The 23,462-nt window shown below is 42.5% G+C and overlaps 1 long non-coding RNA gene across 1 annotated transcript; it reads right to left on the bottom strand.

Annotated features, from left to right (window-relative positions):
• Positions 1-17,000: 17,000 nt before the first annotated feature.
• On the bottom strand, positions 17,001-23,113 carry LOC118001198. The gene is made up of 3 exons (XR_004676642.1): positions 23,026-23,113; positions 20,774-20,811; positions 17,001-17,304 (listed from the first exon to the last, which is right to left on the bottom strand). It is a non-coding gene; the product is annotated as an uncharacterized LOC118001198 (long non-coding RNA).
• Positions 23,114-23,462: the final 349 nt, after the last annotated feature.

Here is a 23,462-nt window from a genome sequence, read left to right as displayed (position 1 = left end):
CACCGAGTCTTGTCTCAAAGGAAATCCCCCCACTCTCTGCCCCACCATGGAAATAACACGGAAAACTGGCCAATTCCACTTTCATCCTTTGTCCTTTTAAACTTCATGTAGAGTTGATAACGACGTGTGAAATGAGTAAATTAAAATTCTATGTAATCCATAAATTGAATTGTCAGTGGCCTAAGTAACTGAAAGCCTACTGCATCCCATTTTAATATTTTTCAAGTTTCTACCACTTAAAGGAGAAAAGAGGTTCCAGGATCTGTTATAGCTGCAATCATTAATGAATTTAAATGCTTCATTGAAAGTTTTCTACAGTGCTCATTTTATAAAGATGTGCCCAGATATTTTACAGCTTTTAGGAATCTATCTTATACAATTCTGCATCTTCCTTTTGTTTGTGTACTATGGCCTAACTCTCATTTTTTATAACTAGGAGAAAACCCAAGAGAATAAGAATTATTCCCTTTTTGCAGATAGGAAAATGAAACATAAGTAGGATGACAGAGGTTCATACAACAGCTGAAGGAGGAAGAGATGAAATGACCCAAATTCAACTCAGAGTATTCAAAGATTTCCTGTTATCAGGGTCTAAAACTGTCCTTGGTACTGAGTAAGACATCAAGTGGAAATGTATGTGACCCAGCACTTCCAATCCCCTTTACCCTCCCTCTGCTTTTTCAAGCCCTGCTGGACCATCCCCACATGCTCCCACTCACCTAGCACTTTCCAGACATTCTGCCTTTGCAGAGTCATTCATCCTGTTCTGAGGATGCCCTCACCTCTTCACTTTTTTTTTTTTAAAGATTTTATTTATTTATTTGTGAGAGAGAGAATGAGAGAGAGCACACGAGAGGGGGGAGGGTCAGAGGGAGAAGCAGACTCCCTGCCGAGCAGGGAGCCCGATGCGGGACTCGATCCAGGGACTCCGGGATCATGACCTGAGCCGAAGGCAGTCGCTTAACCAACTGAGCCACCCAGGCGCCCCTCTTCGCTTTTAATTAAAGCCTCTCCAGCCTTCAGGATGACCTGATCGTTAAATAACTCCAAGCATTCTTCACCGTCCACTCCACTCATCCGACAATCATGGGTTTGGCTTTTTTTTTTTTTTTAATCTTTGTTAATTAACTTTTTTTTATTTAAAGATTTTTATTTATTTATTTGACAGGGAGAGAGACAGCAAGAGAGGGAACACAAGCAGGGGGGAGTGGGAGAGGGAGAAGCAGGCCTCCCGCTGAGCAGCGAGCCCAATGTGGGACTCCATCCCAGGACCCTGGGATCAGGACCTGAGCCGAAGGCAGACGCTTCACCGACTGAGCCACCCAGGTGCCTGTTAATTAACTTTTCAATTATTTATACCTTGTTTTCCTATTCCTTGACGTATACTTCTCTTGTCCAACATTTCTTGGACAACATGTGTACTGAAAGGGAAGACCAAAATGAGTCCCAACAAAAAGGTCATGATTAAAGTCAATTTATACCAAATTTAAGTGAATTAAGCGGACTTGGACAAAATAAAGGAAAGGTTAGGAGCAAGGGGTTTAGCCTGGTTAGTCTGCTTTCAAATCTGGGATCTGGCACCTACTAGTTATGTGACATTCATCAAGTTACTTAACCTTTCTTTTCTTTTCTTTCTTTTTTTTAAGTTACTTAACCTTTCTAAGCTTTAGACTCTAAATGAAGATAATAGCGCCTACCTCATAGGGCTGTTGTAAGGAGCAAATAAAAGTCTGCATGTAAAACACATAGCCTAGCACAGAGTAAGCTTCTAATAAATACTAGCTGTGATGGCAGTAATGATGATTGTGATTGTGACAATAATGATTTTGGAATGGTCTTGCACCTTGGAGGTTCCAAAGGTGAAATACTAGGTATATCACTTGATTGTAATCATCCAGGGAGAGAATGTGATTCAAAATAATTGTGTACATTAAATCAAGTTCAACCTTTTTCACTTTCTCTAGATCTTTGTAGGGCTAAATATTTAATTAGGTAGAGCTAAAGTGATTAACATTTAATATGTCTGCTTTATATGGTGGCTGCTTCACAGCTGGAAGTTACAAAACATGGACCTTGCTTGGCAAAGAGCTTTTATTTACTTAAAACTGCTTTTAAAGATAATTATTAAACATTCAAGTATATTTTGCGTTAAAAGTTACTCTTCGAGGGTAGGGAACTTGATGTTTTTATTCATCAAAATGTAGTTCTAATAATAAAAACAATCACTGCCTTTGCTGTTTCGAAGAATCTAACAAAGAATCAAAAAAACCATGCTAATAATTAAATGACAAGTGCTTTTGGAAACATAAGGGCCATAATCATGCTTACAATTCTGTGGAAAGGGAAGAATTTGTTAATGTTAATTTGAACGATAGCCACATTAATCCATAGGTGGTTTTCATATCCCACCTGATACAGATTTAATCAAGTCATTGTCAAAGGAATGACTTAAGCGATTTCTGTAATCCCAGAAGTTTAGAAGAAGTAAGTTTGAAAGGGGTGTCTGTACCCTCTTTTAAAGTACCTCTGAGTCTAGTTGATGCACTAATGTAGTAAGTAGGTCTGTATAGTATTTTCTCTATAAGCTATTTGCAATTAATCGGGTGGAAATAATTTGGATCTGCATCTCTTATTTCTCTCCTAAAAAAAGAATTACTGTTTTGTTTTTTTTTTTAATTGAAGTGTGGTTGGCACACAATGTTACATTAGTTTCAGGTATACGAATTACTGTATTTTTTTAAAAAAGTTTAACTGTGAAACATTCACCATTATTTTTTATTTTACTCCTCGTTTGGTGAAATAAAAAGAAAGGAGAAAATTTGGAGAAAGCCAGCTACTTCCTATACTTTAAAAATAACTCTAATCACCTCAACAGTCGTAAGGTTATTTAGAAAAATTTAAATTTCACATATAGTTCATATGTGTGGAATATGTATAAAAATCCACTACAAACTGTAAGACATGGAACAATCTCAATTTTAAAAGACTGAAGTAAAACCTCTTTTTAAAGTTGAAATAATCATGGTAGTGGTGGACAGCTAGGAAATCCAGAGTGTCCCAACTTCAGAAGGGTCAGGGAATCTATGCAGTCAAGTTAGAACTGGTTCTTGTCCTTGATAAGATGTGACATTTGTTTCAAGTTTATAAATGTCTTTGTTTTCAGTTTCCTCAGCAAAGCTGAAGAAAGTGTTTTTATTATCTGGCAAAGTATATTTAAGTTCATTACCAATTCATTTTTTTTAAAGAAATAAACATAACCTAGATTTATTTTTGGAATTTTACATATTCAGCACTGAAAATTGGAGTAAAAATAATTAATATTTATTGAAGGCACTGTACACAAAGATTTTATAGTTCCTGAGTATTTACTCAATAGGTAAAAGCAAAAAGGAGTAGCTAAGAATGTATAAAGACTACAGGAAGCTTGGAGACTGTTACAAAATACCTTATTAGAAGACTGGGAAAATGTATGCCTCAGATCAAAAAGACCAGGCACATGAATAAAAACCCTGCATGTCTAACTGATGAAGAAAAGGGGCCATCATGTTTGGTGTGTGTGTGTGTGTGTGCATGTGAGAGAGAGAGAGAGAGAGAATGTCATATTTTTGGATGTTGGTGAGAGGATTGTCTGCCATCTTTTAAAAAGAATTAAATTGCTGATGTAAAACTTGGAAAAGCCACAGAGTGCATCTAGGTAAATGAAAAAAATTGCTTTGATTTCGTGATAGGAGCGCCTGGATGGCTCAGTTGGTTAAGCCGTCTGCCTTCTGCTCAGGTCATGATCCCGGGGTTCTGGGATCGAGCCCCACTCTCGGGCTCCCTGCTCAATGGCGGGGGGAGGGGGGTCAACTCCCTCTGTCCCCCCCACCCCAGCTCATGCTTGTGCGCTCTCTCTCTCTCTGAAATAAAATCTTAAAAAGAAAAAGGATTCCGTGACACATCTTGTTAAGCCCTCAAAAAGATGCCAGTGAAAACATGTTTATTGTATATCTCATTTGCCATTTAATAGTAAACAGCCTTACTTTCCTGTATGTGTTCAGTCTCTACAACTAGATTATAAACATATTAAGGGCAGAAACCACCCTTTCATTGAACATAAAGGCTAAGTGCTGAGCATGGGTCTGGTGGAGCAGAAGAGACACTGTAATACAGCCAACATTAACTGAGCGTCAAAGATGTCCTAGGCATTTTTATAAGCACTTTCTGTGGATCCTCATATAAATCTTATGGCATGGGCAGTTTTACTATCCTCACTGGCTTACAGATAAACAGAAACTAAGAGAAGTCATTTGTCCAAGGCTACGTGGCAGAGCCGTCTCCTACCCACCATGACATTCCACTTTTCCAAGGAACACGCGATGAGTTTAAGGAATTTAACAAGGTGTTCTATGATTAAATTCTGAGAGTATCATCCACAGGGGCAGGGTTCAGAGGAGGTGGAAGTCAAGGAAGGCTCCATGAGGATGTAGAACTTAATGTGGACCTTAAAGAATGAATAAGATATGAACAGGTAGAGAGAGGGAATGGGCTGAGTAAAGTCAGGAATTGAAGCAAAAGGTTCTTAGTATTTTGTTCTTTTGCATTCCCTATAATGTGAGAAATGAATGAATAAAAGTTTCTTTAAATAAATCAGGGGCACCTGGGTAGTGCAGCCGGTTAAGCACTGGACTCTTGGTTTCAGCTCAGGTCATGATCTCAGAGTCCTGGGATCAAGTCCTGAGTTGGGCTCTGCACTCAGAGCAGAGTCTGCTTGAGATTCTCTCTCCCTCTCCCTCTGCCCCTCCTGCTCATTCTCTCAAATAAATAAATAAATCTTTAAAAAAAAAGTTTCCTTAAATAAATCAAAAGCAGAAAGCCAGAGGGAGAAATCAGTAGGACCTCCTGATGTCACAATGCAAAAGGTGAAAGAGAGAGACGAAATAGATGTAAACTTTATTTCAGTCTTTACTGAAGAAGAGACTAGGAAGATTCTCTATTCAAATCTTCTCTTGAAGCTAATGGTTTAGGAATAATAGCTTATGCTGTGGCTAACACATAGGGTGTTCAAGATCCAAATGACAAAGAAGACATGAATTAACATGATTGGATGAAATCCACTAGATAATTTGGAGAAACTTACATTTTCAACATATACTTCCTCTTTTCCAACTCTGTTTTAGTTCTCTTTTTTAGGTTGGGTGCTAAAACAAACATGGAAAGCTCACCACAGCCAAACACAGAACTGTACTACAAACATGGAACCATTTTTTATGGCCCTCCATGTATAACTTTGTCAAAGATTCTTTTTAATGAGCAAGTAGAGTCTTGCTCACTCTAGGATGAGCTGTGTTGTCCTCTTTTTTTTTTTAAAGAGCTATTTATTTATTTATTTGTTTGTTTTTAGAGAAGAGGGGAGAGAATGTGTATGAGTGGGGGAGGGGCAGAGGAAGAGGGAGAGAATCTTTTTTTTTTTTACTATGTTTTTCACAGTATAGTGCTTCAGGACTTTTTAATGTAAATAAACATTTTTGATTAACTAATTTTCAAAATAATGACACAAATTTAGCATTCTTCTTGGAATGGAAAATTTGCTTGGAGATTACTTCATTCTTTTTGAGGGAGAGAAAATCTTAAGTGGACTCCACACTGAGCATTGAGCCCGATGCGGGGCTTGTTTTCATGACCCTGAGATCAGGGCCTGAGCCAAACCAAGAGTTGGTCACTCAACTGGCTGCACCACCCAGGTGCCCCAGCTGTGTTGTCCTCTTTACAGAAATGATGTTACTTTCCCCTGGCTAGGTTAAGTTTGCTTCTGTATTCAGTGATCTTACTTTATTAGAGAGATATTCACTCACTAAATGAGAATCGAACTCATCACTGGCAGTCATTAGGGTTATCTCTGAAGGCACTCTTAGGAATGGGAATTATATTGGCAAATAGCCAGTCCTCTTGTGAAGGGCTGTAAAGACAATGCAGATGGCATACTTTGCCCAGATTACATACATAAGCCCAAGTTCAGTCTATACTTTCTGACTGACTCAAGTCCATTTGGACTTCTTGCAGTTTTTCCTGATCTTCCAGTCAATAGTTCTTAAACTCACAGCAATTATTTGTACTAGTGATCTGACACAATCATATTCTTTTATCTAAGCATTGATTGTCATCATAGCATCATCTTTAAGAGCAGCAAGCGTTGAGTGTCTGCCATGAAAGAACCCATGTTTCCCCAATGAAACCATAAGCTCTTTAAGTGCAGAGACTATATTATAAACTTTTTAAGACCAGGCACCTCCCTTTGGGAGGTACTAAACAGGTAATTTTTTAAAAACTAAGTTGAATTAAACCCGAAAGAGAACACATAAGATCCTGTGAATTTCTCCTGCCTTAATCTTTGCCCCTGCCACTTTTTACTATGTATTATAATGAAAAGACAAGTGGCTGTTTGCTCTTTGGAGAATACAGACTTCAGAGTAAATCTTTGCCTTTCTCAGAAAGGCACTATTTTCCCCTAAAGATCTATTCACTTACTTTAGCAAGGGGGGCAGAAGAAGAGAGAGAGAATCTCAAGCAGACTCCACACTGAGCACAGAGCCCAATGTGGGGCTCAAACCCACGACCTTGAGATCATGACCTGAGCTGAAACCAAGAGTTGGATGCCCAACTAACTGAGCCACCCAGGCACCCCTCTCAGAAAAGCACTTTTATAAATTAAGATTGCCAGGTTCCTAAACCAAAGGCTTAGAGAAGTAGGTACAGTCAAATGTATAAAGGTAACATCTATTATTAATCAAGCATTTACTATGCGCTAAGCACGATTGTAATTAATCACTGTATATACCATATGTATGGCACATACATATTATGTATCAGAGATATTCATATGACACATATATTTATATTTTTTCTTTAATCCTCTTAATTATTATACCCAGGAAGTTACATAACTTGTCCAAGGTCCACAGGTGAGAGAGTCACAAGCCATAATTCATGGAACATATGCTGATTAAGAGGATAGACAATGTTAGGGGCAGCTTTTTGTGCGTTAGAGGTGATGCTCAAAGCACAGAGTGCCATGAGCCAGATTAAATAAAATCAGGAAGCAAGGTAATGAATGGAAAGACAATGGAATTAGTGGATAATTTCCTTCAATATTGTGCCCAAAGAGAAATGAATGGAGATTGAAACAATGTTGAAAGTTAACCCTGTGAGTGAGTGGTGGTGGCAAAGTGGAATGGCTGCTGAAAACCAGAGCTTCTGACAGCTAAGCTTCTGTGGTAAAGGTTAGTCTTAGGGTAAGGGGAAGCTATCACGTTTATAGCAATGAGACAAGAATCTCTTGTGTCTTGCATTGGTATTGAGTGATTCAGTCAATTAGTCAATAGACATTCACTGAACAGCTACTATGTTCAAAGTACTGTGTTAAGTACCATCAAGATGCATAGAGACAAAAGGTATGGTCCTAGTTCCTGTTTAAGGATCTTCTTATCCTGATAAGGTAAGATAGAGAATCATAAAGATTGAACTGTAGGGAAACTTAAATATCTTCTCATATAATCTTTTTAGTTTTCTAGATGACCAAAACCAAATCTCAGAAACAGGAACTTTGCCAAAGTTCCCATAGCACTTTCAGAGCAAAGATAGAGCCCAGGCTTGATTGCTACCCCCAGGCACTTTCTCTTTTCTTATAGAGATATAATTAGTAATAAAAGGTAGTATTTACCAAGTAGCAAATTAATGGTATAGACAATGCATTGCTTCTTACCATAATATGTTTCCAAGGTCAAGGTCTCAATGCTAAAACTTTTTCTGGGTAATTTTCAGGTGCAAAGGGACTTTCCCAGTTGTCTCCTCAGCTGTTATAGCATGAAAACAGAAAATGGCCCCTCCTCTGTGCCCTCTGAGCACCTGCGCCACCTCAATCGTATATGTCATGTGTGATCGTGATATGTCTTGCTCAGTAGTTCTGAAAGTATGTGGTCTCTCCAGACCAGCAGCACCTGGAAACTTGGTAGAAATGCAAATTCTTGGGCCCACTCCAGACCCACTGAATCAGAAACTCTAGGGGCGGGATCCAGTGATCTGTATTTTAACAAGCCCTCCTGGTGCCATTGATGTGTTTTTGAGCTTGACAACCTATGGTCTCTAAATGGCTCTTCAGAGAGATTGTGAGCTCCTTGAAGGCAGGGACTGTTCTCCACAGTTTTGTTTTTCTTAGCTTAGTATCAATTTTTGAGCATAGTGGGTATTCATAAATATTTCTTAAACAACTATAGGAATGAACATGGTAAGGCAAGATAAAAGGCATGGTAAGCATACCCTTATGCACCTCTCTTCATGTAATGATTAGCACCTTTAGTTCACCTTATGTTATGGGCTAAATAGTGTCTCCCCCACGTCAAAATTCATATGTTGAGCTCCTAACCTCCCAGTACCTCAGAATGTGTATTTGGAGATAAGACCTTCAAAGAGGTAATTAAGGTAAAATGAGGTCATATGGTGAGCCCCAGTTCAATATGACTAGTGTCCTTATAAGAAGAAATAAGGACCAAAGGAAAAAAAAAAAGAGAGAGAGGGGGAGAGAGATAAGGACCTAGGGACAGAAGGAAGACCACATGAAGCCAAAGAAAGGAAGAGAGCCATCTCCAAGCCAAAAAGAGAGGCTTCAGAAGAAACCAACACTGTCAACACCTTGATCTCAGACTTCTGGTCTCCAGAATCATGAGAAAAATGAATTTTTGTTGCTTAAGCCACCAGATTATGGTACTTTATTATGACAACCCTAGACAACTAATTCACTTTTATTTATTTTTTTAAGATTTTATTTATTTATTTGACAGAGAGCGAGACAGCAAAAAAGGGAACACAAGCAGGGGGAGTGGAGAGGGAGAAGCAGGCTTCCCGAGGAGCAGGGAGCCCAACGTGGGCCTCGATCCCAGGACCCTGGGATCATGACCTGAGCCGAAGGCAGACGCTTAACGACTGAGCCACCCAGGTGCCCCTAATTCGCTTTTTTAATAATTTAATTTAATTTATTTTTTTAAGGAAAACCTACCCTCATTGTGGGACTTGAACTTACAACCCTGAGATCAAGAGTTGCATGCTCTGCTGACTGAGCCAGCCAGGCACCTCTCAGCTAATATGCTTTGTAAAAAATTTACAAAAATACTGGCTCTGAAATCCAGGAATTCCCATCCAAAACTATGACAAGACAATCTTATTTTTAGATGACTCTATAACCATCTTTAGATGTTAACCATTAAAGTGTTTGTTTAAGAAATTACTCTTTCATGCTCAATATGAGCACAGATTTTGGAGTCAGACAGAGATGGTTTTCAATCCTGACTCAGCCACTTAGAAGTTGTGTAATCTTAACCTTTAAAGACTCAGTTTCCTTGTCTGTAATTTGGGGCTAATAATAGCTCCTCCTAGACATAACTCAATAATTGGCAAGTGTATTGTAGGCATTCAGTATATGGTGACTTAAAAATGATAATTAACCCAATTGTTCAGATTGGCCTTCTCTGAGAGATAGGATTACAGCAAAATTTTACAGTAATGCTTGAAGCGGTTTAACAAACATGGTGCCTCTTTAGAAGACTATATAAAATGACAGATTAAGTATTTTTCAAGAGTATTTGAAGAGTCATGGGGAATAAAAGGATAAGAATGTCTGGAATGCAGTAGAAAGAGGCAACACCCAAGAATAGTTAAATGATCTCAAATTGATGGGCAATTAGACTGTATGAAGGTAGGGATTGCTGATTCTGTTTTGCATATGGCACCTGGCATCTACTATAAACTCAACAACTTTGGTTGAAGGAATGAATGAATGAATGGCCTTCTGCAAAGACAATTATATAGATTATACAAAGACATTTTAGCCCAAGTACACTTACACAGAACCGACGGTTCTATAGTATTTTGGCATCGTGCAATCAAAATTTTAATTTTAATTAATTATTATTGAAAAGATTTTGTTTATTTGAGAGAGAGAGAGAAAGAGCACACACACAAATTGGGGGGGGGGTGGGCAGAGGGAGAGGGAGAAGCAGACTCTCCATTGAGCAGGAAGCCTGATGCAGGGCTCAATCCCAGGACCCTGAGATCATGACCTGAGCTGAAGGCAGACACTTAACCGACTGAGCCACCTAGGCGTCCCTAATTTTATTTATGTGTTTTAAAGATTTATTTTTAAGTTATCTCTACACCCAACTTGGGGCTGGAACTCACAACCCCAGCACCAAGAGTCACATGCTCCACCAAATGAGCCAGGCAGGTGCCCCCAAATTTTTAATTTTTAACCTGGGAATTTCATATTGCAGAAATAATCTAAAAAAGTAATCCTAGGGGTGCCTGGGTGGCTCACCCGGTTAAGCGTCGGCCTTTGGCTCAGGTCCTATCCTAGGGTCCTGGGGTGGGCCCGGGCCTGCTCCCTGCTAGGCTCCCTGCTCAGTGGGGAGCCTGCTTCTCCCTCTCGCTCTGCCCCTCCCCGCCAGCTCATGCTCTCTCTTGCTCTGCTGTCTCTCAAATAAACAAATAAAATCTTAAAAAAGAAATGAAAAGAAAAAAAAGAATCCAAAAGGAAAAAGGAAAAAGAACTGTTATTTTTAAAAATGTCTTTGGGGTGCCTGGCTTATTCAGTCAGTAGAGCATGTGACTCTTGATCTTGGGGTTGTGAGTTTGAGCCCCACATTGGGTGTAGAGATCACTTAAAAATAAAATCTTTCGAAATAAATAAAAATGTCTTCAACTGAAGTCATATTCAAAATAGAGAAATCCTGGAATAGTGTTCGGAGCCTCTCCAACCCCCATCTACATTTTACCTCTCCTGCCTTTCACCTCGGCCCTCGCTTGCTGTCCCCAAACTGTTCTGACCGTCCTTACAGCCCCTCCCATGAGTGGCCCAATGCCCCGTATTTCAGACCCTTTAGGATCAGCTTCCCTTCCCTTGTTAAAACTTATGTCTTGTGCCTGCTTATCTTTGGGATACTCAACCAACTAATCTGATAAATTAATTTAAACTCAGGTGCTAATGAATGGTAATGGCTGAATGTCAGTCTACTCTTGGGTAACAACTAATTTCAGCAGCACCTTACTGCGAAGAGTAAGTCATACATTTCAGGCATGTGTCCCAGATATTTTAAGCAGGGGGATTTCCTCAAACCCCTCAAATTACACCATGTAGACAGCTGCCTATCCCACATGATCTGGCTCCTTGGCATCCAGTTATCAGCACTCAGGGAACACTAGAGGAAACAGGTCTGTTCCTCCTCTTAAGAGAGCTTGGAAACAGTGACTGGACTATTTATGTCGCTTAGAGGAAAAGGGCATTTACTCTGGAACCTACCCAGAAAGCACACATTCTCTGGTCTTAGAGGTGAACTCTTCTCTACCTAATCTCTGGGGATGGCTGAATGGCTAGTGCCTAGATTAACCAAAATGAGTGAGCTGGGACACGCAAACACCAAGAAAGGACTGGTAATAGACAGTTAAGCTTCCCAGGTAAAAAGATCCTAGACATTGATATGAATTTATAGGAGCACACACATGAGAGAACATTGAACCTAATAATAAAAATAGCTGCCTTTTATCAGGTGTGAACTATATTAACTGTACCAAAGTATTTACACATTTAAAAAGATCTAATCCTGGGGCGCCTGGGTGGCTCAGTCCTTAAGCATCTGCCTTCGGCTCAGGTCATGATCCCGGGGTCCTGGGATCGAACCCCGCATCGGGCTCCCTGCTCGGCAGGAAGCCTGCTTCTCCCTCTCCCACTCCCCCTGCTTGTGTTCCCTCTCTCGCTGTGTCTCTCTCTGTCAAATAAATAAATGAAATCTTTAAAAATAAATAAATAAAAAGATCTAATCCGCTGATACTGAGGAAAATAGGCGTTGTTACCGCCATTTCAGATAAAGAAACTGAGGCAAAGGTAGGTTAAGCAACTATCCCACAGTCAAATGGGAAATGAGATTTGAAGCCAAGTCTTTGAACTCCCAAGTTCATGGTTGGAACAGAAACTTAACAGCCTTTCATATTTCTGAATCAAGAATCTTAAAGTTGGGGGCGCCTGGGTGGCTCAGTTGGTTAAGCGACTGCCTTCAGCTCGGGTCATGATCCCAGGGTCCTGGGATGGAGTCCCGCATCGGGCTCCCTGCTCAGCAGGGAGTCTGCTTCTCCCTCTCTCACTCCCCCCTGCTTGTGTTCCCTTTCTCGCTGTGTCTCTCTCTGTCAAATAAAAAAAAAAAAAAAGAATCTTAAAGTTGAGGATCCTAGAACATCCTTTTTGATTATCCAGACCCTGATTACCTCTGCTAAAAGGAGTTTACTACCTCACAAGGCAGTCTGTGCCATACAGCTATACTTGTTGGGAAGCTTTTAAATGTTAAGTTAAAACCTGTTTCTCTAGAACTTCCCTTCATTTGGTCTTCACCATGTTCCCTGGAGAACTCAAAACAAAACTATTTCTCTCCATGAAGCCATTTTGGTATGGAGACAGATCATGCACTACCCCTTCCTTCCCCCACCTGCATCTTTGGGGTAGTCTCAGTCCCAGGAGATCTCACTGTTGAACTGTTCATTCTCAGACTCATCAGTAACGCAGAAAAGCCCCAAAGTGCCACCTATATCTTGGGTCTAAATTTGGGTAATAGGTTTGATCCCAGTTACTTACTCAGGTACCTATGAAACATCACCTTAGTAAGCCATTTGACTCCCCATGAAAGTATGGAATTCGTCTAATAGAGCAAATAATGGCTAACATTTACTGAGCTCTTTTTATGTGCCAAGAACAGTGCTAAGTGCCTTACAAACACTTGCCCCACCCCCAACCCAACCACTCTGTCAGGCAGGTACTGTCATTAGCCCAGTTTTACAGATGAGGAAACTAAGACCCAACTATTCTGAGGTCTGCCCATAATTGCATGTCTTTCTTTTCCGTTGATGATGTGAGGAGAGGGTAAGGGCAGGATGGAACTTGCTGTCCCCAGAGTGAGACTTGCATTTTCCCATCCCTCTTTGCTTATACACTGCCTCTCTCTATTTTGGCTCGTTTCTTCACAAACATTTAAAAAGCGCCTCTCACGCAGTCAAACACTTATTCTACAGTGACTAGAGTTAGGACATAGTCTGCAAAGAAAGTTATGACACCCTCTAAACCTTATCTCCAGGGTCGAGGAAGGCTTCAGAGAGGAGGTAGCACCTGATGTGGGTTATGAAACATAAATAGAAGAGAGGAATCCAACAGTCAAAGGACAGGTTAGGGAAATTCAAATTTCAGCAAGAAGGAACAGCATGTGTAAACACCCAGAGTCACGAATTTGCATTAGAGGAAAAAACCCACCGTATCGTTGTGAGTAGGGTCCAAAATTTAGAAGCCTAAAATAGAGGTAAAGTTTGCATTGCTGTGAGGTTAAAGAAAAATGGTTATCTTTTCAGTTGGATCTGTGCTGTCACAAAAAGCACACAAAGTAAGGATGGTGAAACTCATTGTGTATACACCAGACTGCTCATTGAAGCGAAGTTCAAAGGATCATGAGGCAGTCATTTGCAGTTGCCCCCTAAAGCACTCCTTCCAAAGAGCTCTGTAGTCTACCCCCAAATGAGAAAGTGGGAGGGTGCTTGGTAGAGGATTAATTGTCAATTGCAGTTAGATCTGAAATTTACACATCACAAACTTTTTAAAAATTTTGAACAAAAAAAGACTTTTTTTTAACTTCTTAAAAAACATTTGTATTTATTTATTTATTTAAGTAATCTCTACACCCAACATGGGGCTCAAACTCACAACCATGAGAACAAGAGTCACCCACTCTTCTGAATGAGCCAGCCAGGTGCCCTGCGCTGTCATAGACTTGAAATTTGCTGCTGAGTATGGCCTCTGGGATGTAAAAGGAGTAGAGAGAAATCTAATTGAACCGGTAACCATAGGTGATCATAAACAGTTGTGTGTGCCATTCTGTCGAGTATGAATTTTATCTGAGGGGTGACTGAAAGCCATAGAAGGATTTTGAACAGACCCAACTCAAGTGCCTCCTTCTGTGAAAGCATTACCTGGCTACAACACTTGGTGGGGAATTCCTTGAACCCATGTGGTTTGTATCATTTAGTCTCATCTCCCCTTAGATTTGATACCCTGTGTTATATTTTTGTTGTCTGTTATCCATACCTACAATATGCGCTCCAAATATATTTGTTCTGTGAAGGAAAGAAGCAAAAGCAAAGGAATTGTTTGAGTTCCTGTGATTGCACAATTCAATCCATTGGAATTGAGTTCACAATGTGGATGAACCATCGAAGTCTTATACAGAGAAAAAACAAAACTTTTAAGGTGTTTGTAAGTATGAATGTGAATTATACAACCGTATTTATTCACATGAAGCCTCTACTTTTTTATTTGCTCAGTTCTACTGAACCCCAAGGTGCTTGGGACTACGGAGGACACAAAGCAAGTGTATATGCTATCAGTATAATGTTCATCATAGATGGAATTGATTTATCTAGTTAATATATTTTGTAAGTGAAAGGGCTAAGATTCATTACTGGGGCTAATTCCACTGTCGAAATCCCAATCATAGCCCTTAACCTTGCAAATCTACATATTTCATTTGAGAAAGGATGCTTAAATGCTACTGCAGAAAGACACCCCCCGCCCCCCCCACCAGTGCTTCTCAAAGTGTGGTACCCGAGCCAGCAAGAGCAGCACCTGGAGGTTTGTTCAAAAGTGCATAAATGCAAATTATCAGGCCCCACCCCAGCAAGCCTACAGAATCTGAAATTCTGAGGGTGAGGCATGGCAATCTGAGTTTTTAGAAGCCCTCCAGGTGATAGGGACGCCTGGGTGGCTCAGTCGTTAAGCGTCTGCCTTTGGCTCAGGTCATGGTCCCGGGGTCCTGGGAATCGAGCCCCGCATCGGGCTCCCTGCTCCGCGGGAGGCCTGCTTCTCCCTCTCCCACTCCCCCTGCTTGTGTTCCCTCTCTCGCTATGTCTCTGTCAAATAAATAAATAAAATCTTTAAAAAAAAAAAAAAAGCCCTCCAGGTGATTCTGATGCAGGAAGCTTAAGTTTCAGAGCTACTGCCAGTAACTCTGGCTGGCTGCCCTTTGCAAGGGAACTTACTCCCCACTCTTCAGGGATCCTTAATATCTATTGGTTTGCTTTGCCATTACCCTAATACAGATGGAACGTAAGGCCCATTAGACAAAACATGAACCAGACCTGTTCCACAGAACTGTGATGTCAGTTTTCCTTGGCTTTGCATTTGGTCATTAAAAAAAAAAAAAAAAAAAAAGTATTGCTTCATGAGCCACACTGGTCTCTGAACTTTTCCCTTTTCTAGTAAAAGTACAAATTCCAGCTGGAGTTCTTGACCAACAACATCTTTCTACAGAAGTTGCTGTCTTCTATGCTGTGCTGAGTTCCAGAGATAAGATAAATAATTTACCAAATGTAGGTTTCTGATTACTCACTCTATTAGCATTTAGAGCAGAGAGCTCCAGCCCTTGGGGAGTTTGATTCGTTCAGATGCAGCCCATCTGCCTTTGTTTTTTTGTGGGGTGTTTTTTTTGGGGGGGGGGTTGCCTGGAAAAGCCAGGGAGCTCCCAGCATCCCACACATACTTTAGGGATGAACTGCCTAAATCTTAAGGGTTTTACTGGAAATTCCGGGGAATGCTATTTTCTTATTTTAAAAAAACACACAGCTGCTAAGAGACTCTTTCTTCCTCCCTGTCCTCTCTCTCTTTTTTTTTATGCTGAGTAAAAACAAAACTCCACAATTCATTTTCATTTATTATATGAAATAAGATAGCTGAAAGGGTATTTTCAATCTTGTGCAATTTATTTATCCTAAATTTATGCTGCACACCACAAGAGTAATTTCAGGGAATTTTATAGAAGGGATGCAGTAGTTTCTCCTAAATCAAGTGACACTGTTGGGGTGGGGGGCAGAAAAAAGGAACAGCCTGTTACATCAAAGAGTCATCCTTCACTCACACAATTTCTAAAGTATTGTAGCAATGTCAGTAGTGATAGAAGCAATAAGTTTGTACCTGTAGTTATTCCGTGGTCTCTTTTCTGGATGGTAAATACATGTCATTATTATTTTATACAGTTCTTAAGAGTAAACTGGGGTACAAAAGAAATCACAGCAAAAACAGCTGATTCTGTGGATTGTCTCTTGCAAAAGCAGACGCAAAAACTGAGATAAACCGAAGAAGCAATGTGTTAGATATGGAATCCACGCTCTTTTGGTTCCTTCAAGATAACGTGATCAGCAACTTACTTCATCCCTTTTGAAAAGAAATAACTGAACTGCCTGTCTGGATGGTATATCATAGCGGTGAGAGGATCTTATTTTGGAAATCTCTGAGAAAAAGAAATTGCATTTAGTCTCTGTATTTTGTATTTTCACAGACTGTCTTCATGCAAAATCAAGATTGCACATCCCACTTCCTCCGGTGAACACCCTGTGAATGAGTAAAACAGTAACACGATGACATCTTACTACAAACCTGACTATTATTTTCCTGTCAGTGACTCAGTAAAAAGCTGATAAAAAGCTGATCTCTCCCAATACCAAGTTGCACTGAAAAACCCTTGCATGGAAATGGAAGTTGTGGGTTGCTTTGGGGAGTGCACCTAGCTGAGCAATGAGCCCAGGTACAAAAACACCGTATTAGATCGGGGATACCCCTACAAGGTAAGGTAAGGACACAAAAGGAATTCCTTGGGCTTCACAGCTCTGGGTTGGAAGCAATTAAAGAGGGAAAGGTGTAAAAATGGTACTTGCTACCTATTTTGTGTTCCTCTGGGAGATTAACCTACTTTCTTGGCTCATTTTCTTTTCTTTTTTTTTAAAGATTTTATTTATTTATTTGAGAGAGAGAGAGCACATGAGAGGGGGGAGGGTCAGAGGGAGAAGCAGACTCCCTGCTGAGCAGGGAGCCTGATGTGGGACTCGATCCCGGGACTCCAGGATCATGACCTGAGCCGGAGGCAGTCGCTTAACCAACTGAGCCACCCAGGCGCCCTTGGTTCATTTTCTTCTTCCTACATCAGTTGGTCAAAAGCTCTGGTAGCTGGCAGCCTCAGAAGACTCCATCTGCATCAGTCAGCAGAGTTCAGGGCCTCTCCGGGACACACACAGTCATTTACCTCGGTTTCCTCTGCTTTCTCCGCACAGCTGGTAAAAAGCCTGCCCCAAGCTTCAACACATTCTCCCTCGTCCTAAGAGTGTGCCAAGCCCAGGACGGCGAGTTAATAGTTGGAGCGTGCGCTCCTTTTCTCTTTTCCTGTCTTCTGACATATCCAAGAGGCTGGAGCGGTAAATCTGAGAAAAGAGGCGTGTATAAGTACACACACACACACACACACACTCACTCATGAGGGGAATTTGGACCCAGCCCCTTGCTCTCCACTCCAGCTTCCCGTCTGCTGCATTTTAGAAGGTTTCATATTGCTCCTGCAACATTTTTTTGGTTGGTTGGAGGGCTGAATGAAACACAACCTTCCCTGCAGACATCAAAGCGTGTCTCCTGCATAGCAAACTCTCCATCCAGCCTTTCGTCTCTCCGGCTACATTCCAATTTAACTGGGGCTGCCTTGCATGATAATCAGGCCTAATTACTGCTTTATCCCTTGATTGTTGTGCTGAGTTCTGGAACTGGCGAGCTTTTCTCAGTTTGGTCCTGCCTCTTCCCTCACTCTCCCTCCTATTATTTAGCACACCCATCTGAGAGTTAGCTGACTGAGCCTCATCGTTTACGAATGGTCAGAAAGGGCAAGACTGTGCCTTTGGGATCTCATCACACTGTCCACCTAGGAAACTTGAATACCTTTCACGACTGTGGGAAGACCTTGCCACGGACAGGATATTCTGAATACCTCAGGAACTTTAAAGAGATTTATTACCAGGTTAAAGAGTAAAACAGGCCATGAGATGATATCCTCGTTCCCCAGAGCTATTTTCCTACCTTTTCTCTTACCGCACACACACAAACACAAAATCGTTTACGGAATGTTGAAACCAGGAGGAAAGGGACGTCAACAAGGACCTCTGGAAACTTCCTGCCAGTTCTTTCACTTTGGTAAGATGCATTTTGAGGCCTTAATTTCTAGAACTGAAAAAGGCATCACAGGCAAATAATTGAAAAAATGGGGGATCAGGTAATCCCGTTTACCTCCATCTTAAACCATCCAGGTAGACGATAATTATTTTACTGTAAATTTCTTTTTAATGTACTATTGCATACATTCTCTGAGTGCCTACATGTGCCAGGCACAGTGTTGGGTGCTAGGGACTCCAAGACAATATGACACAACTCTTGTTCTCAAGGTGAACAAGCTGAGCTTTAAAAGACTCCAGGCAGGGGCACCTGGCTGGCTCAGCCTGCAGAGCACGTGACTCTCGATCTCGGGGGTCGTGAGTTTGAGTCCCTGTTGGGCAGAGAGATTACTTAAAAAAAAACCAAAGGATTACAGGCAGTTAGGCGAGGGGAACTCAGAAGACTGGGAAGGTCTAGATGCAATCATTTTTCAAAAATATAATCTGAGCGAAACAAAATTGATCTTGAGTTGATCATTGTGGAAGCTGGGTTTTGAAACATGATTGCTCATTATTACTATTTTGTCTATTTCTTATGTTTGAAATATTCCATAATAAAAAGTCAAAGAAAGGAGTGTAATCTGGGAACCATAACCTGTAGAACCACCTGGCGGGAACTGGTTGAAATGCAGATTTTCTGGCCCCACCGAATCCTAGTCAGTGTCTCTTGATGGGGCTCAGGAATCTGCATTTTAAACAAGCTCCTCATGCAAATCCGATGCCTACTGAAACTGGAGTTCCTTGGCAGGAGAGACAGTCAGTGCCAACAGTGGAGGCTTAGGAAAGAAGAAAAACCATTTATCAGCGAAGAAAAACCGCCCTGGAAACCACTTAGTGAGATCAGACAATTTCAGACCTGGAAAGAGGATCGTCAAGATCCCGAGGCTAGGCCAGAGCATCTCAGATTGTAAGGTGCACAGGCATCACCTGGGGATCCTGTTCAAATGCTGTCGGTTGGGTTAGGGCCTGGAATTCTGCATTTCTAGCTAGCGCCCAGGTAAAGCCTCGCTGCGGATCTGGGGATCACACGTGGATTAGCAAGGATTCGTATTTTACAGAGAAGGAAACCGAGGCTCCGAGAGAATAGTACTTGCTCAGAGTTGCAAGCATCCCAGTGCATCCCTTTGTGCTGCTGTTGGCTAAGGAGGCTGAGCCCATGAAGGAGCCTCTCACCAGCTGGGTATGGGGAGCAGGCTACCTTCCATGGGGGTTGCAAACGTGGGCCAGTCCTGGAGCTGAGCTGCGGTACACATTTCTCCTCAGCACCACAGGGGTGCTGTCCTGCCACAGTCTGTAATTTCTTATCATCATGACTGTACCTCCCAGGTCTGGGCTCTTGAATTCTTCTTGGAATTCCATGAGACTTCTTGGGTAATCATTAGATCTACTGAATTCATGACCCAGTGCACTGACATGTGCCAGGATTTTAGCATATTTTCAGTCCAATGCTAGTGCATTGAGCATGTTAGCTCTCCTGAGTTGCAAAGACAATATGGTTTATAATCTATTAAATATACGCCGTGGTATCAGGATTGGGGAGCATTCTTTGACACAGGAAATCCTGTTTCACACAGTGACTGGTAAACTCAGAAAACTGATTATGCCAGACCTGGTACAGATTCAAGTATCTTTCCCACTCTCCCTGAAGGACGGATAAGATAGTTTATCATCCTTAATGAAAGGGGATGCTTGGGTGGGGGGTGCTTCCTAACCTTTGAGGTTGAGGTCAGAGAGGCTGTTCCTGCCCTCTGTTTCCCTGTCGGTGACAGCTCAGGACAGGGCAAGGCAACTAAAGAACTGAGCTGGGGGCGTGTTTTCTAATCACTAATTTACAGGTAGTGAAGAACTATAGTAGGATATTTGGACTCAAGAAATTTCTAAACAAAAATGCTACCAGAACCTCCCTCCGCAGACACAGACACACAAGCCCCCATTCTCCGCCTATCCCCTCAAATGAAGCATCTTTTCCTCTGGCCTCCAAACAATTTCTGTTGTAAGGAAATGTCTCTGGGTTAGAACAGTCTGTGATCTTTCCCGAAGACATGAGCATGTCCTCTTGAAACATTACATGTTACATTTGTATCTCTTCCCCCTGGTCCAAAGCCACATTTTCCCTGAGCCTTCTTATCTAGAAACGCTAACTCCGGGACAGATGAATGGTAGGCAGAATCTCCAGCCCTTGCGGTCCCAATCAGAGTGAAGTTTGAAAGCTTCCCTTAGGATCAGAGTCCAGGGAAAAGTTAATTTTTGGTTCTAGGCATGTGGACTTAGATTTTTGTGCGGGTGAGGAGTGAGGGCTTGGAATGAGTAAACTCTTGGGGGTGGGGGGGCTGGGGCGCCGGGATGGGGGAGGGGCCTAGGGCCTCCCTGGAGCCCCGGGCCTTTAGTAATCTGCTTTGTGAATGGAGTTAAAGGGGGAGGGGGATGCGCATACTTGGAATGCCTTTATCTGGGTGGGCTCCTTCTCTCCGGACTTTCAGGATGTGGGAAATGGAAGATGAAAGAGGCTGCATTTCCAGCCTATCAGGTTACAGTGTGTAAAATGGAGAGGGAAAGAAGGGAGGGGGTGGAGAGGGGGGGGGGCGAGAACGGGGGAAGGCCGCGTCCAGGGGGGGCCCGGGAAACCCAGTTTGGGAACTGGCTGGGGAGAGAGAAAGAAAGAGAGCCGGGGCGTGCAGAACACGTTTCACATCACCTCAGAGCTGTGGAATTTCCTCTCTTCTGGGGGGAGGCCTGTGAAGATGAAGTTGGTTGAAGGTTAGTCGGTGATGAATAATAGCCCAAAGGCGTCTGATTGAGGGTGTTACCAAGTGACTGGTGTTTACAAGCAGAGATTCGGGGGTGGGGAAGGGAGGTGAGAGCCGGGGCCATCTTCGGTCCGAGGTGGTAAGCTAAGGCTGTGCCCCGAGGATGGAGTCCATGTACGGGTTTTATTTGGGTCTGACCCCTGTGGTATGCGGAGCCCGAAGTGCGGGCCGAGGAGGGGCGCGAGAGGAATGGGACGGTAATAAAGGCGGGAGAACCTCCTCTGTGGCTGAGGGATCCGGGGCCCGGCGGGCACGAGCTGGGGTCTGCTTTGTGTCTCGGGCGTCCCCGGGGCGGTCCCTGCGGCTCGGTGCCTGTTCCCGTCGGGCCACGTGCCCCACGCCACTCAGCTGTCGCCGCCCCGCGCTCCCAGGCCTCACCTCCCAAGAGCTGTGCTCTTTCCTTCCCTTCTACCCAGGCCGGTGTCCTTCCTCGTGGTCTTAGAGAAAGAGAGCGCCCTCCTCAAAACCTCCACCCCAGCGTGAAAGTGTGCAAGCAGGGTGAGTGGTTGGAAGGGCCAGGGACAGCTCCTTTGGGGAAGACTCTAGATAGTGGAGGACCCTCGGGTCACGTTCTGGCAGAGACAGGCATAAAGCCCAGGGCTCGGGAACACCGAAGCAAGCAACGGGGAAAGCGTGTCCAGAGGAAAGGAGTATTTATTAAACCCTGATACCAACCATAATCAGGCAAAGGTATCGTTCTAGTGATAGGATGGGTAGGGAGTTATTAGATGGCGTATAAATCACCCCCATACAACAGATGACAAAAATATTGCTTGTTTGGGAAAAATTAGAATACAATAAAATACACTTGTCACAAACCATACCAAGCTTCATTTCATCTTTTTTCTCTTGTTTCAGAAAGCTGTTTCGGATCTTGCAGTCTATCAGGGTCATCATTTTCGAACATCTGTTAGTGCCATATTGTAGTCGAGTGAGAGGTTCAGTTAATAAAGATTTCTGGTTGATAGATTGCTAAAGCAAGCAGCCTTTTGCACTATCTTCTTTGAATTGCTACTGAGCCATAGAACAATACACTCAGTCCCTTTTTTATCATTTTACAAACCAAACACATTCTCCCTCTCCTTTCTCTCTTTTCCAAACACCTTCCCCCAACAGTTTTGGAAAATAAATACAGTGTTTCTTCCTCTGTTTTATCTGCTCTCTGGCTAGCTCTCCAAGGAGAGCTGTAGCCTTGACCCTTGCCAGACTAAGCCCAGTTTCCCTAATCTACACTGGTCCTTTTTTTTTTTTTTTTTTTTAAGTAATCTCTACACCCAGCTGGGGACTCGAACTCACAACCCTGAGATCAAGAGTCACCCGCTCTGCCGACTGAGCCAGCCAGGCACTCCTATGCTGTTCTTTCCTGAACCCACAGTCATTTTCTAAGTTTGACTTTTTTTTTTTTTGAAAGGTTTATTAAATTTGGGTCGGAAACTATTATTTGAACTGGTCCGTCTGGATTTCTTAGTGGTTTCCTAAGAACAGGAAAGGGTGCTAACTCAAGTGATATTTCTGTTGGGCCCGAGGAAAATAAGCCAAAAGCATGTTTTTCTATTCTTTGTTGACATGAAAATTAGTTTTTGAAAGCCCTATAGTCAGCTTAGTCCATCATAACCTGCTGTTGACCTTAGTGGAGGATCTAAGGAGTCGAACGTTAAAATTAGAACTGACTTTGAGTACTGGCCCTATTTACCAGCTGTGCACCTTATTTTTATTTAACTAACACTTATACAGCATTTACTATGTGCCAAGCACTGTTCTAAGCGTTTTACAAATATTTGCTTGGCTAATCCTCAGAGTATTCTTATTATTATGTAACACTATTATGAAGTAGCTTTATTGTTGTCCTCGCTTTACAGTTGAGGAATCTGAGAGGTGGAGATGTGACGAGCGTGAGTTTAAGCTTGCTTCCCTAGCACATCCCCTGTTAGGTGGGAGACGGAGCTCTGTTTCCACATCCACCACCACACTACCTTGGACAAGTCACTAGGCAGTGCTGGGGCCCTGGGAGGCGTGGGAAACTGCGGGGCAGGGAAGACGGGCATTTCCACACACATGAAAACCCAAAGAGCAAAGCCAGAGGGAGGAGAGATTTCGAGGGCTGATCTTCCCGCCCCCATCCCCATGTAGAGCAGCATACCTTCTTATAATTCAATCCACAGCCTCAGTCCTGTACCATTTCCGTTTCCTTGAACTGCATCTAGACATGATTCTGGTCCCCACCAGCTTCTGACCTCATTACTCATTCTGTTTACGGCTTGGCCTCACCCTTCAGACTGCCCTGATTTCCCAGATAGGAATTTGGCTGCCCTCATTGACTATGATTCAGATTTTTGCGCGGCCACATTGCGCTAAAGCCCTCCTGGGTACACAGCCCTCTAGTCAGACTGATACCCAGACCCCCCCCCTTCCTTCCCTGAGACCCCTGTCTTGGGTGAGGCAGGGCTCTATGAATATATCCCGCTCCAGAGAGTTCGGGCAGGGTCACAGAGAACCTTGAATGAAACTGGGGGGGGGGGGGGGGGCCATCAAAGGATTTGGAGGGGGGGGGGGGGGGTTGGATAAGGCGATGAAGGA

The sequence above is a fragment of the Mirounga leonina genome, unplaced genomic scaffold, assembly GCF_011800145.1.
Source record: "Mirounga leonina isolate KUSES-001 unplaced genomic scaffold, KU_Mleo_1.0 Mir_53, whole genome shotgun sequence".
Taxonomy (NCBI): Eukaryota; Metazoa; Chordata; class Mammalia; order Carnivora; family Phocidae; genus Mirounga; species Mirounga leonina.
The sequence above is the reverse complement of the archived record's forward strand: the minus strand, read 5'-3'. Positions and strand labels throughout refer to the sequence as shown.